This window comes from Mustelus asterias, chromosome 14, assembly GCF_964213995.1.
Source record: "Mustelus asterias chromosome 14, sMusAst1.hap1.1, whole genome shotgun sequence".
Taxonomy (NCBI): Eukaryota; Metazoa; Chordata; class Chondrichthyes; order Carcharhiniformes; family Triakidae; genus Mustelus; species Mustelus asterias.
The window spans coordinates 485,169-500,296 of record NC_135814.1 but is presented as its reverse complement, the minus strand read 5'-3'; the positions used below and the strand labels follow the sequence as shown (position 1 = coordinate 500,296).

Sequence of the window (15,128 nt, the reverse complement as noted above, 5' to 3'; positions counted from 1 at the left end):
CGTCACCGAGGTGAAAAAGTCTGCAAATATTTCTGTCAAAGAAATAAATCCAGTCAGTGCCGCACTGTCAGAGGGTCAGTGCTGAGGGAGTGCCGCACTGTCAGGGGGTCAGTGCTGAGGGAGTGCCGCACTGTCAGAGGGTCAGTACTGAGGGAGTGCCGCACTGTCAGCAGGTCAGTACTGAGGGAGTGCCGCACTGTCAGAGGGTCAGTACTGAGGGAGTACCGCACTGTCAGTGGGTCAGTGCTGAGGGAGTGCCGCACTGTCAGAGGGTCAGTACTGAGGGAGTGCCGCACTGTCAGCAGGTCAGTACTGAGGGAGTGCCGCACTGTCAGAGGGTCAGTACTGAGGGAGTACCGCACTGTCAGAGGGTCAGTACTGAGGGAGTGCCGCACTGTCAGAGGGTCAGTACTGAGGGAGTGCCGCACTGTCAGAGGGTCAGTGCTGAGGGAGTGCCGCACTGTCAGCAGGTCAGTACTGAGGGAGTGCCGCACTGTCAGAGGGTCAGTACTGAGGGAGTGCCGCACTGTCAGCAGGTCAGTACTGAGGGAGTACCGCACTGTCAGCAGGTCAGTACTGAGGGAGTGCCGCACTGTCAGAGGGTCAGTACTGAGGGAGTACCGCACTGTCAGCAGGTCAGTACTGAGGGAGTGCCGCACTGTCAGAGGGTCAGTACTGAGGGAGTGCCGCACTGTCAGCAGGTCAGTACTGAGGGAGTACCGCACTGTCAGCAGGTCAGTACTGAGGGAGTGCCGCACTGTCAGAGGGTCAGTACTGAGGGAGTGCCGCACTGTCAGAGGGTCAGTACTGAGGGAGTGCCGCACTGTCAGAGGGTCAGTACTGAGGGAGTGCCGCACTGTCAGAGGGTCAGTACTGAGGGAGTGCCGCACTGTCAGAGGGTCAGTACTGAGGGAGTGCCGCACTGTCAGAGGGTCAGTACTGAGGGAGTGCCGCACTGTCAGAGGGTCAGTACTGAGGGAGTGCCGCACTGTCAGAGGGTCAGTACTGAGGGAGTGCCGCACTGTCAGAGGGTCAGTACTGAGGGAGTGCCGCACTGTCAGAGGGTCAGTACTGAGGGAGTGCCGCACTGTCAGAGGGTCAGTACTGAGGGAGTGCCGCACTGTCAGCAGGTCAGTACTGAGGGAGTGCCGCACTGTCAGAGGGTCAGTGCTGAGGGAGTGCCGCACTGTCAGAGGGTCAGTACTGAGGGAGTGCCGCACTGTCAGAGGGTCAGTACTGAGGGAGTGCCGCACTGTCAGAGGGTCAGTACTGAGGGAGTGCCGCACTGTCAGAGGGTCAGTACTGAGGGAGCGCCGCACTGTCAGAGGGTCAGTGCTGAGGGAGCGCCGCACTGTCAGAGGGTCAGTACTGAGGGAGCGCCGCACTGTCAGAGGGTCAGTGCTGAGGGAGCGCCGCACTGTCAGAGGGTCAGTACTGAGGGAGTGCCGCACTGTCAGAGGGTCAGTACTGAGGGAGCGCCGCACTGTCAGAGGGTCAGTACTGAGGGAGTGCCGCACTGTCAGAGGGTCAGTACTGAGGGAGTGCCGCACTGTCAGAGGGTCAGTACTGAGGGAGCGCCGCACTGTCAGAGGGTCAGTACTGAGGGAGTGCCGCACTGTCAGGGGGTCAGTACTGAGGGAGTGCCGCACTGTCAGAGGGTCAGTGCTGAGGGAGTGCCGCACTGTCAGAGGGTCAGTACTGAGGGAGTGCCGCACTGTCAGAGGGTCAGTGCTGAGGGAGTGCCGCACTGTCAGAGGGTCAGTGCTGAGGGAGTGCCGCACTGTCAGAGGGTCAGTGCTGAGGGAGTGCCGCACTGTCAGAGGGTCAGTACTGAGGGAGTGCCGCACTGTCAGAGGGTCAGTACTGAGGGAGTGCCGCACTGTCAGAGGGTCAGTACTGAGGTAGTGCCGCACTGTCAGAGGGTCAGTACTGAGGGAGTGCCGCACTGTCAGAGGGTCAGTGCTGAGGGAGTGCCGCACTGTCAGAGGGTCAGTGCTGAGGGAGTGCCGCACTGTCAGAGGGTCAGTGCTGAGGGAGTGCCGCACTGTCAGAGGGTCAGTACTGAGGGAGTGCCGCACTGTCAGAGGGTCAGTGCTGAGGGAGTGCCGCACTGTCAGAGGGTCAGTACTGAGGGAGTGCCGCACTGTCAGAGGGTCAGTGCTGAGGGAGTGCCGCACTGTCAGAGGGTCAGTGCTGAGGGAGTGCCGCACTGTCAGAGGGTCAGTACTGAGGGAGTGCCGCACTGTCAGAGGGTCAGTACTGAGGGAGTGCCGCACTGTCAGAGGGTCAGTACTGAGGGAGTGCCGCACTGTCAGAGGGTCAGTACTGAGGGAGTGCCGCACTGTCAGAGGGTCAGTGCTGAGGGAGTGCCGCACTGTCAGAGGGTCAGTACTGAGGGAGTGCCGCACTGTCAGAGGGTCAGTACTGAGGGAGTGCCGCATTGTTAGAGGGTCAGTACTGAGGGAGTGCCGCACTGTCAGAGGGTCAGTACTGAGGGAGTGCCGCATTGTTAGAGGGTCAGTACTGAGGGAGAGCCGCACTGTCAGAGGGTCAGTACTGAGGGAGTGCCGCACTGTCAGAGGGTCAGTACTGAGGGAGTGCCGCACTGTCAGAGGGTCAGTGCTGAGGGAGTGCCGCATTGTTAGAGGGTCAGTGCTGAGGGAGTGCCGCACTGTCAGGGGGTCAGTACTGAGGGAGTGCCGCACTGTCAGAGGGTCAGTGCTGAGGGAGAGCCGCACTGTCAGAGGGTCAGTGCTGAGGGAGTGCCGCATTGTTAGAGGGTCAGTGCTGAGGGAGTGCCGCACTGTCAGGGGGTCAGTACTGAGGGAGTGCCGCACTGTCAGAGGGTCAGTACTGAGGGAGTGCCGCACTGTCAGAGGGTCAGTACTGAGGGAGTGCCGCACTGTCAGAGGGTCAGTGCTGAGGGAGTGCCGCACTGTCAGAGGGTCAGTACTGAGGGAGTGCCGCACTGTCAGAGGGTCAGTACTGAGGGAGTGCCGCATTGTTAGAGGGTCAGTACTGAGGGAGTGCCGCACTGTCAGAGGGTCAGTACTGAGGGAGTGCCGCATTGTTAGAGGGTCAGTACTGAGGGAGTGCCGCACTGTCAGGGGGTCAGTACTGAGGGAGAGCCGCACTGTCAGAGGGTCAGTACTGAGGGAGTGCCGCACTGTCAGAGGGTCAGTACTGAGGGAGTGCCGCACTGTCAGAGGGTCAGTGCTGAGGGAGTGCCGCATTGTTAGAGGGTCAGTGCTGAGGGAGTGCCGCACTGTCAGGGGGTCAGTACTGAGGGAGTGCCGCACTGTCAGAGGGTCAGTGCTGAGGGAGAGCCGCACTGTCAGAGGGTCAGTGCTGAGGGAGTGCCGCATTGTTAGAGGGTCAGTGCTGAGGGAGTGCCGCACTGTCAGGGGGTCAGTACTGAGGGAGTGCCGCACTGTCAGAGGGTCAGTACTGAGGGAGTGCCGCACTGTCAGAGGGTCAGTACTGAGGGAGTGCCGCACTGTCAGAGGGTCAGTACTGAGGGAGTGCCGCACTGTCAGAGGGTCAGTACTGAGGGAGTGCCGCACTGTCAGAGGGTCAGTACTGAGGGAGTGCCGCACTGTCAGGGGGTCAGTACTGAGGGAGTGCCGCACTGTCAGAGGGTCAGTACTGAGGGAGTGCTGCACTGTCAGAGGGTCAGTACTGAGGGAGTGCCGCATTGTTAGAGGGCAGTACTGAGGGAGTGCCGCACTGTCAGAGGGTCAGTACTGAGGGAGTGCCGCACTGTCAGGGGGTCAGTACTGAGGGAGTGCCGCACTGTCAGAGGGTCAGTACTGAGGGAGTGCTGCACTGTCAGAGGGTCAGTACTGAGGGAGTGCCGCATTGTTAGAGGGTCAGTACTGAGGGAGTGCCGCACTGTCAGGGGGTCCGTACTGAGGGAGAGCCGCACTGTCAGAGGGTCAGTACTGAGGGAGTGCCGCACTGTCAGAGGGTCAGTACTGAGGGAGTGCCGCACTGTCAGAGGGTCAGTGCTGAGGGAGTGCCGCATTGTTAGAGGGTCAGTGCTGAGGGAGTGCCGCACTGTCAGGGGGTCAGTACTGAGGGAGTGCCGCACTGTCAGAGGGTCAGTGCTGAGGGAGAGCCGCACTGTCAGAGGGTCAGTGCTGAGGGAGTGCCGCATTGTTAGAGGGTCAGTGCTGAGGGAGTGCCGCACTGTCAGGGGGTCAGTACTGAGGGAGTGCCGCACTGTCAGAGGGTCAGTACTGAGGGAGTGCCGCACTGTCAGAGGGTCAGTACTGAGGGAGTGCCGCACTGTCAGAGGGTCAGTACTGAGGGAGTGCCGCACTGTCAGAGGGTCAGTACTGAGGGAGTGCCGCACTGTCAGAGGGTCAGTACTGAGGGAGTGCCGCACTGTCAGGGGGTCAGTACTGAGGGAGTGCCGCACTGTCAGAGGGTCAGTACTGAGGGAGTGCCGCACTGTCAGAGGGTCAGTACTGAGGGAGTGCCGCACTGTCAGAGGGTCAGTACTGAGGGAGTTCCGCACTGTCAGAGGGCCAGTACTGAGGGAGTGCCGCACTGTCAGAGGGTCAGCACTGAGGGAGTACCGCACTGTCAGAGGGTCAGTACTGAGGGAGTGCCGCACTGTCAGAGGGTCAGTACTGAGGGAGTCCCGCACTGTCAGAGGGTCAGCACTGAGGGAGTAATGCACTGTCAGAGGGTCAGTACTGAGGGAGTGCCGCACTGTCAGATGGTCAGTAGAGTCATCGAGGTTTACACTATGGAAACAGCCCTTCGGCCCAACTTGTCCATGCCGCCCTTATTTTTTTTTTAAAAACCCCTAAGTTAATCCCAATTGCCTGCATTTCGCCCATATCCCTCTCTACCCATCATACCAATGTAACTATCTAAATGCTTTTTAAAAGGTAAAATTGCAACTGCCTCCACTACTACCTCCTGCAGCTTGTTCCAGACACACCACCCTCTGTGTGAAAAAAGTGCTCCTCTGGACACTTTTGTATCTCTCCCCTCTCACCTTAAACCTATGCCCTCTAGTTTTAGACTCCCCTACTTTGGGAAAAGATATTGACTGTCTACCTTGTCTAGCCCCTCATTATTTTATAGACCTCTATCAGGTCACCCCTCAGCCTCCTACCCTCCAGAGAAAAATGTCCCAGTCTATTCAGCCTCTCCTTATAACTCAATCCATCAAGTCCCAGTAGCATCCTAGTAGCATCCCCCAGTACTGAGGGAGTGCTGCACTTGGGAATGTCATATAAGTAAGTAAAAGGTACGGGAGAAAGGTTCAGTGGAGATGTGCTTGGGAAGTTTTTTTACACAGAGGGTGGTGGGGGCCTGGAATGCCAAGTGAAGTGGTTGAGGCAGTTACATTAGCCACATTTAAGACTTATCTTGATAGCCATATGAACAAATGGGGAATAGAGGGACATAAGCGGTTGGTCTAGATGGGTAAACGTGATCCACACAGGCTTCGAGGCCAAAGGGCCTGTTCCTGCGCTGCACTGTTCTTTGGTCTCTGTAGTACTGACTGAGTACAGTACTGCTCCCACATTGGTGTAAAATGGCACATGACCCAAATCCAGGGCCAGCGTGGTGTTGAGAAGAGATTGTTCAAGAACTAAGCATGGAGTTAGTTCCTAGCCTTTTCCCCTAACTGTACATACATAAATATCTCTGAAGAAGAGTGATACAGACTTGAAACGTTAACTCTTGTTTCTCTGTCCACAGATGCTATCAGACCTGCTGTGTTTATCCAGCCTTTTCTGTTTTTATTGTAAATTGGTTTACTTTTTTAAAAAAGGCTTACAGGTAACCTGTTGAAGACTATGAAGACAAATATGAGGTAATGCATTTTGGAAGGTCTAATACAGATGGGAAATATACAGTAAATGGCAGAACCCTGAAGAGTATTGATAGGCAGAGGGATCTGGCTGTACAGGTACACAGGTCACTGAAAGTGGCAACGCAGGTGGTGAAGGTAGTCAAGAAGGCATACGGCATGCTTGCCTTCATCAGCTGGAGCATTAAGTTTAAAAATTGGCAAGTCATGTTGCAGCTTTATAGAACCTTAGTTAGGCTGCACTTGGAATGTAGTGTTCAATTCTGGTCGCCACACTACCAGACGGATGTGGAGACTTTGGAGAGGGTACAGAAAAGATTTACCATGTTGCTGCCTGGTATGGAGGGCATTAGCTATGAGGAGAGGTTGGAGAAACTTGGTTTGTTCTCACTGGAACGATGGAGGTTGAGGGGCAACCTGATAGAAGTCTACAAGATTATGAGAGACATGTACAGAGTGGATAGTCAGAAGCTTTTTCCCAGGGTGGAAGAGTCAATTACTAGAGGGCATAGGTTTAAGGTGCGAGGGACAAGGTTTAAAGAAGACGTACGAGGCAAGTTTTTTACACAGGGGGTGATGGGTGAGGTCGTGGAAACAGATATGGTAGTGACTTTTAAGGGGCGTCTGGAAAATACATGAATAGGATGGGAATAGAGGGATATGGTCCCCGGAAGGGTAGGGGGTTTTAGTTCAGTTGGGCAGCGTGGTCGGTGCAGGCTTGGAGGGGTGTGCTGTAATTTTCTTTGTTCTTTGTCTTTTGACTTCTTTAAGAGCCACCAACATGGTGGTAGCTTAGGATCAAAAACACTCAACCTCATACACTGAGATGCTGGAAGACTAAGAAAAACCTCAACCAAAATTCTGACTTGAAAGAAGCTTTCGACAAAAGCTGAAAATGCAGACAAAATTCACCATAAGACACTCCCAATGTGAAGGTCTGGAAGCTGTAGGCAGAGATTTTTACTGCAGCAAAATACTGCATTGAATTTTCCTTGGAAGTTCATCTTCAGAGTGCAGTACCCACAGAGACTGCAAGAGTGAACTAAATCTTTTAAAGTTGCAGGTTGAAGTTAGTCATGAGAATCCTTTTCCTAATTCAGTGTCAGAGATGCCACTGATGGAAAGTTTGTCGCTATAACCTGATCCCCAGCTGGAGCAACAACAGAGGCTCCAAACGCTAAGATAAGAAAAAGTAATTATGTATTTCAATTTCTTAGGAACATCGAGACAATCCAGCGTGGAATACAGCGAGCAAAACGTAAACTTTGAATGCCCTATTTCTTGGCATAGCAAACAGTGGAATGAAAAAAGATGGGACACAGCTGATCCAGGGAGTATGAGATGGAGGACCAGCCATAATCATGTTGAATTGTGGAGCAGGTTCGAAGGGCTGAATGGCCTCCTCCTATTTTCTATGTTTCTATAAATTTTGAAAAAGTATATTTCTGAAATGACACAAAAGAACCAGGACTAAATAACAGCCCTCAATTCCATGGTTGGCAAATCAAAGTGGGAGTTGAGGCATAACAGCAGAAAAGATACTCAGACGTTGTGTCCTTGAAAGACTCTTTGAAGAAGCTGTATGTAGCCATGGAAAATACAATGAATTAAAGACATTAAATGCTTCTTTAGAAACTGCTGCATTGGAGTTATCAGTATTGACAAAGCAATACACTGAAAACTTTTCCAGAAGACGAGCTGTACAGTATTGGTCTCCTTATCTAAAAAGGATGTAAAAATGCATTGGAAGCAGTTCAGAGAAGATTTACTAGACTAGATTGAGCGGGTTGTCTTGCAAAGAAAGATTGGACAGACGAGGCTTGTATCCACTGGAGTCTAGAAGAGTGACTTCATTGAAGCATACACGATCCTGAGGGGTTGTGACAGGGCCAATGTGGAAAAGATTTTTTTTTATTGTCATGGCATATTTGGCCCATTCTGCCTGCACCAACTCTCCAGTCAAGTATCATGACTTTGTGCCATTCTCCTGCCTGTTCCCCACACTCCTGTACATTATTTCGATTCAAGTAATCATCTAATGCCCTCTTTAATGCCTCGATTAAACCTGCCTTCACCACACTTCCAAGCAGTTCATTCCAGACCCAAACCACTTGTGTGAAAAAACTTTTCTCGCATCACATTTACTTCTTTTGCAAATCACTTTCAATCCGTGCTCTCTCATTCTTGATCCTTTTACGAGTGGGAACAGTTTCACCGTATCTACTCTCTCTCGCCCCCTCATGATTTTGAACATAGAATCATAGAAACCCTACAGTGCAGAAAGAGGCCATTTGGCCCATCGAGTCTGCACCGACCACAATCCCACTCAGGCCCTACTCCCATATCCCTACATATTTACCCGCTAATCCCTCTAACCTACACATCTCAGGACACTAAGGGGGAACTTTTAGCATGGCCAATCAACCTAACCCACACATCTTTGGACTGTGGGAGGAAACCGGAGCACCCGAAGGAAACCCACGCAGACACGAGGAGTATGTGCAAACTCCACACAGACAGTGACCCAAGCTGGGAATCGAACCCAGGTCCCTGGAGCTGTGAAGCAGCAGTGCTAACCACTGTGCTACCGTGCCGCCCTTAGCTGCATTGGCCATGCTAAAGTGGGATAGCTTGATCTTGGTTTTGGACAAAGCTTGGTACAACATCGAGGGCCGAAGGGCCTATACTGTTCTATGTTCTACGAAAGGAAACTTGCAAGGGACATCAAAATCAATAAGACAAAATTTTATAGTTAAAGGGAAAGTGGGTGGTCAGGAGCAACGCTGACCCACTGAAGACTGACAGTGGGGATATTGTTAATGACTACGGCAAAATGGCAGACTGTTAAATAATTACTTTGCCTCAGTATTTACAGTAGAAAAGGAGGATAGCTTGCCAGAAATCCAGAGGAAATTAATAGTGGATTGTGGACAAGGATTAAATATAGCTGACATAAGTAAAACATCAATAATGAGGAAATTAATGTAACTATAGAGCGGCAAATCCCCAGCAGCTGACGGTTTCCATCAGAGGGTGTGAAAGGAAGTAGGGGAACAAATTGTAGATGTCCGAATGATAATCTTTCAGAGTTCCCTAGATTCAGGAGTCGTCCCTCTGGATTGGAAAATTGCTCATGTCACTCCGTTTTTTAAGAACTCCGCTTCCTAAGAAACGCAACAGAGGATAAGCAGGGAATTACAGACCAGTTAGTCAAACATCTGTGGTGGGGGGATTGTTGGAGTCTATAATCAAGGATAGGGTAACTGAACACCTCAAATTTTCAGATTATCAGAGCTAGCCAACCTGGATTCATCACAGGTAGGTCATGCCTGACAATCCTCATTGAATTTTTTGAAGAGGTGACTCAGGTAGTGAACAGAGGAATGTTTATGGATGTTGTTTATATAGACTTTCAGAGGCATTTGATAAAGTCCCACATAAGAGACTGTTAACCAAGGTAGAAACCCATGGAATTGAGGGCAAATTACTGATGTGGCTGGGAAATTGGTTGAATGGCAGTGGACAGAAAGGGACAATGAGTCATTACTCAAATTAGCAGGATGTGACCAGTGGTGTCCCACAAGGATCTTTGTTGGGATTTCAATTGACCACATTTATTAACAACATGGATAATGGCACAGAAAGTCATATATCTAAATTTGCTGCTGACACGAAGTTAGGTGGGATAGTGGACAGTGTAGATGGTATTACAAAGGGATATTGATAGACTAGGAGAATGGGAAAAACTGTGACAGATGGATTTCAATCTAAGAAAGTGAGGTTATTCATTTTGACCAAAAAAGGATAGATCAGAGTACTTTATCAACGGTATAAAGTTAAATACAATGGATGAATAAAGAGACTTGGGGTTCAGGTGCATAGATCTTTAAAATGCCATGTACAGGTGCAGAAAATAATCAAGAAGGCTAATGGAATGCATAAATAAAGGTGCACAGCGTTACGGGTAATGTATTAGCATGGATAGAGGATTGGTTAACTAACAGAAAGCAAAGAGTGGGAATAAATAGGTGTTTTTCTGGTTGGCGATCAACGACTAGTGGTGTGTCTCAGGGATCAATGTTGGGACCGTAATTGTTTACAATTTACAGAGATAAACATAAGAACATAAGAAATAGGAGCAGGAGTAGGCCATCTATTTTATTTTAGCAAGGTGTTCGATAAGGTCCCCCATGCAAGGCTTCTAGAAAAAGTGAGAGGGCATGGGATCCAAGGGGCTGCTGCCCTGTGGATCCAGAACTGGCTTGTCCAAAGGAGACAGTGAATGTGTATAGATGGGCCTTTTTCTAATTGGAGGTCGGTCACCAGTGGTGTGCCCCAGGGATCTGTTCTGGGACCCTTGCTGTTTGTCATTTTCATAAATGACCTGGATGAGGAAGTGGAGAGATGGGTTGGTAAGTTTGCCGACGACACAAAGGTTGGTGGGGTTGTGGATAGTCTGGAGGGATGTCAGAAGTTACAGAGGGACATAGATAGGATGCAAGACTGGGCGGAGAAGTGGCAGATGGACTTCAACCCAGATAAATGCGTAGTGGTCCATTTTGGCAGGTCAAATGGGATGAAGGAGTACAATATTAAGGGAAAGACTCTTAGTACGGTAGAGGATCAGAAGGACCTTGGGGTCCGGGTCCATAGGACTCTAAAATCGGCCCCACAGCTGGAGGAGGTGGTTAAGAAGGCGTATGGTGTGCTGGCCTTTATCAATCGAGGGATTGAGTTTCGGAGTCCGGGGATAATGATGCAGCTATATAAGACTCTCGTCAGACCCCATTTGGAGTACTGTGCTCAGTTCTGGTCGCCTCATTACAGGATGTGGAAAAGATTGAAAGGGTGCAGAGGAGATTTACAAGGATGTTGCCTGGATTGAGTGGCATGCCTTATGAGGATAGGCTGAGGGAGCTCGGTCTTTTCTCCTTGGAGAGACGTAGGATGAGAGGAGACCTAATAGAGGTATATAAGATGTTGAGAGGCATAGATCGGGTGGACTCTCGGAGGCTTTTTCCCAGGGTGGAAATGGCTGCTATGCGAGGACACAGGTTTAAGGTGCTGGGGGTTAGGTACAGGGGAAATGTTCGGGGGAAGTTTTTCACACAGAGGGTGGTGGGCGAGTGGAATCGGCTGCCGTCAGTGGTGGTGGAGGCAAACTTAATAGGGTCTTTTAAGAGAGTCCAGGATGAGTACATGAGACTTAATAGGACAGAGGGTTATAGGTAGGGATATGTTCGGCACAACTTGTGGGGCCGAAGGGCCTGTTTTGTGCTGTAGTTTTCTATGTTTCTATCTCGTCCCTCGAGCCTGCCCCGCCATTCAATAAGATCATGGCTGATCTGATAGTGGTTTAGTTCCACTTACCCACCCACTCACCATAACCCTTAATTCTCTTATTGATCAGAAATCTATCTACCTGTGACTTAAACATATTTAACGAGGTAGCCTCCACTGCTTCAATGGGCAGAGAGTTCCAGAGATTCACTACCCTCTGAGAGAAGAAGTTCCTCCTCAACTCTGTCCTAAACTGACTTCCCCTTATTTTGAGGCTGTGTCCTCTAGTTCTTGTTTCCTTTCTAAGTGGAAAGAATCTCTCTGCCTCTACCCTGTCTCGCCCCTTCATTACCTTATATGTCTCTATAAGATCTCCCCTCAGCCTTCTAAACTCCAACGAGTACAGGCCCAATCTACTCAATCTCTCCTCATAAGCTAACCCCCTCATCTCCGGTATCAACCTGGTGAACCTTCTCTGTACTCCCTCCAAGGCCAATATATCCTTCCGCAAATAAGGGGACCAAAATTGCACACAGTACTCTAGTTGCGGCCTCACCAGTACCTTGTACAATTGCAGCAAGACCTCCCTGCTTTTATACTCCATCCCCTTTGCGATAAAGGCCAACATTCCATTTGCCTTCTTGATCACCTGCTGCACCTGCAAACTGAGTTTTTGCAATTCATGCACAAGGACCCCCAGGTCTCTCTGCACAGTAGCATATTGTAATTTTTCACCATTTAAATAATAGTCCATTTTACTATTATTCCTTCCAAAGTGGATAACCTCACACTTGTCAACATTATACTCCATCTGCCAGATCCTCGCCCACTCACTTAGCCTATCCAAATCTCTCTGCAGACTTTCCACATCCTCCACGCAATTCGCTTTCCCACTCATCTTTGTATCATTCGCAAACTTTGTTACCCTACACTCAGTCCCCTCCTCCAGATCGTCTATGTATATGGTAAACAGTTGAGGCCCCAGCACCGATCCCTGCGGCACGCCACTAGTCACTAGTCAAATAGATGATTTGGGGACCAAGTGTAGTGTGTCAAAGTTCGCAGATGACACTAAATGAGTGTCAATGGGCAGTATGGCGGCACAGTGGTTAGCACTGCTCATTCACAGCATCAGGGACCCAGGTTCAATTCCTGCCTCGGGTCATTGTCTGTGTGCAGTTTGCACATTCTCCCCGCGCCTGCATGGGTTTCCTCCAGGTGCTCCGATTTCCTCCCACAGTCCAAAGATGTGCAGGTTAGGATGATTGGCCATGCTAAATTGACACTAGTGTCGGGGGAATTAGCAGGGTAAATATGTGGTATTAAGGGAATAGGGCCGGTGTGGGATTGTGGTTGGTGCAGACTTCATGGGCCAAATGGCCTCCTTCTGCACTGTAGGGATTCTATGATTTCTATGTGTGGTAAAGCGAAGTGTGCAGAGGACACTGAACATCTGCAAAGGGATATAGACAGTTCAAGTGAGTGGGCAAGTGTCTGGCAGATGAATTATAATGTTGGTAAATGTGAGGTCATCCATTTTGGTAGGAATAACAGCAAAATGGACGATTAGCTAGATAGAACCGTACAGCACAGTACAGGCCCTTTGGCCCTCGATGTTGTGCCGAGCTTTGTCCAAAACCACAATCAAGCTATCCCACTCCCTATGATTCTGGTGTGCTCCATGTGCCTATCCAATAACCGCTTGAAAGTTCCGAAAGTGTCCGACTCCACTAGCACAGCAGGCAGTCCATTCCACACCCCAACCACTCTCTGAGTAAAGAACCTACCTCGGACAACCCTCCTATATCTCCCACCATGAACCTTATAGTTATGCCCCCTAGTAACAGCTACATCCACACGAGGAAATAGTCTCTGAACGTCCACTCTATCCCCCTCATCATCTTATAACCCTCTATTAAGTCGCCTCTCATCCTCCTCCACTCTAAAGAGAAAAGCCCTAGCTCCCTCAACCTTTCCTCATAAGACCTACCCTCCAAACCAGGCAGCAGCCTGGTAAATCTCCTCTGCACTCTCTCCAATGCTTCCACATCCTTTTTATAGTGAGGTGACCAGGACTGCACACAATATTCCAAATGTGGTCTCACCAAGGTCCTATACAGTTGCAGCATAACCCCACGGCTCTTAAACTCAAACCCCCTGTTAATAAACGCTAACACACTATAGGCCTTCTTCACAGCTCTATCCACTTGAGTGGCAACCTTTAGAGATCTGTGGATATGAACCCCAAGATCTCTCTGTTCCTCCACATTCCTCAGAAACCTGCCGTTGACCCTGTAATCCGCATTCAAATTTGTCCTACCAAAATGAATCACCTCACACTTATTAGGGTTAAACTCCATCTGCCATTTTTCAGCCCCGCTCTGCATCCTATCAATGTCTCTTTGCAGCCTACAACAGCCCTCCACCTCATCCACTACTCCACCAATCTTGGTGTCATCAGCAAATTTACTGACCCACCCTTCAGCCCCCTCCTCCAAGTCATTGATAAAAATCACAAATAGCAGAGGACCCAGCACTGATCCCTGTGGTACACCGCTGGTAATTGGTCTCCAGTCTGAAAATTTTCCATCCACCATCGCCCTCTGTCTTCTATGAGATAGCAGTTACTTATCCAATCGGCCAAATTTCCCTCTATCCCACACCTCCTTACTTTCTTCATGCGCCGACCATGGGGAACCTTATTAAACGCCTTTCTAAAATCCATGTATACGACATCAACTGCTCTATCTTCATCTACACACTTAGTTACCTCCTCAAAGAATTCAATCAAATTTGTGAGGCAAGACTTACCCTTCACGAATCCGTGTTGACTATCCCGGATTAAGCTGCATCTTTCCAAATGGTCATAAATCCTATCCCTCGGGACCTTTTCCATTAACTTACCGACCACCGAAGTAAGACTAACCGGCCTATAATTACCAGGGTCATCCCTATTTCCTTTCTTGAACAGAGGAACAACATTCGCCACTCTCTAGTCCTCTGGCACTATCCCCGTGGACAGTGAGGACCCAAAGATCAAAGCCAAAGGCTCTGCAATCTCATCCCTTGCTTCCCAAAGAATCCGAGGATATATCCCATCTGGCCCAGGGGACTTATCGACCCCCAGGTTTTTCAAAATTGCTAATACATCTTCCCTCAGAACACCCACCTCCTCCAGCCTATCAGCCTATATCACACACTCATCCTCAAAAACATGGCCCCTCTCCTTGGTGAACACTGAAGAAAAGTATTCATTCATCGCCTCTCCTATCTCTTCTGACTCCATGCACAAGTTCCCACTACTAATCTTGACCGACCCCAACCTCACCCTGGTCATTCTTTTATTCCTCACATAAGAGTAAAAAGCCTTGGGATTTTCCTTGATCCGACCCGTCAAGGACTTCTCATGCCCCCTCCGAGCTCTCCAAAGCCCTTTTTTAGCTCATTCCTTGCTTCCTTGTAACCCTCAAGCGACCCAACTGAACCTTGTTTTCTCATCCTTACATACGCTTCCTTTTTCCTCTTGACAAGACATTCAACCTCTTTTGTGAACCATGGTTCCCTCACTCGGCCATTTCCTCCCTGCCTGACAGGGACAGACCTATCAAGGACATGCAGTATTTGTTCCTTGAACAAGCTCCACTATTCATTTGTGCCTTTCCCTGACAGTTTCTGTTCCCATCTTACTTTCCCTAATTCTTGCCTAATCACATCATAATTACCCCTCCCCCAATTATAAATCTTGCCCTGCCGTATGGCCCTATCCCTCTCCATTGCAATAATGAAAGACACCGAATTGTGGTCACTATCTCCAAAGTGCTCTCCCACAAACAAATCTAACACTTGGCCCGATTCATTACCCAGTACCAAATCCAATGTGGCCCCACCTCTTGTCGGCCTATCCACATATTGTGTCAGGAAACACTCCTGCACACACTGTACAAAAACTGCCCCATCCGAACTATTCGACCTATAAAGATTCCAATCAATATTTGGAAAGTTAAAGTCACCCATG

The 15,128-nt window shown here is 49.9% G+C and overlaps 1 protein-coding gene across 1 annotated transcript in view; it reads right to left on the bottom strand.

Annotated features, from left to right (window-relative positions):
• The window catches only part of smarcal1 (SWI/SNF related, matrix associated, actin dependent regulator of chromatin, subfamily a-like 1), a 129,518-nt gene that overhangs the window by 96,805 nt on the left and 17,585 nt on the right, over nucleotides 1-15,128 (bottom strand). The window lies entirely within an intron of this gene.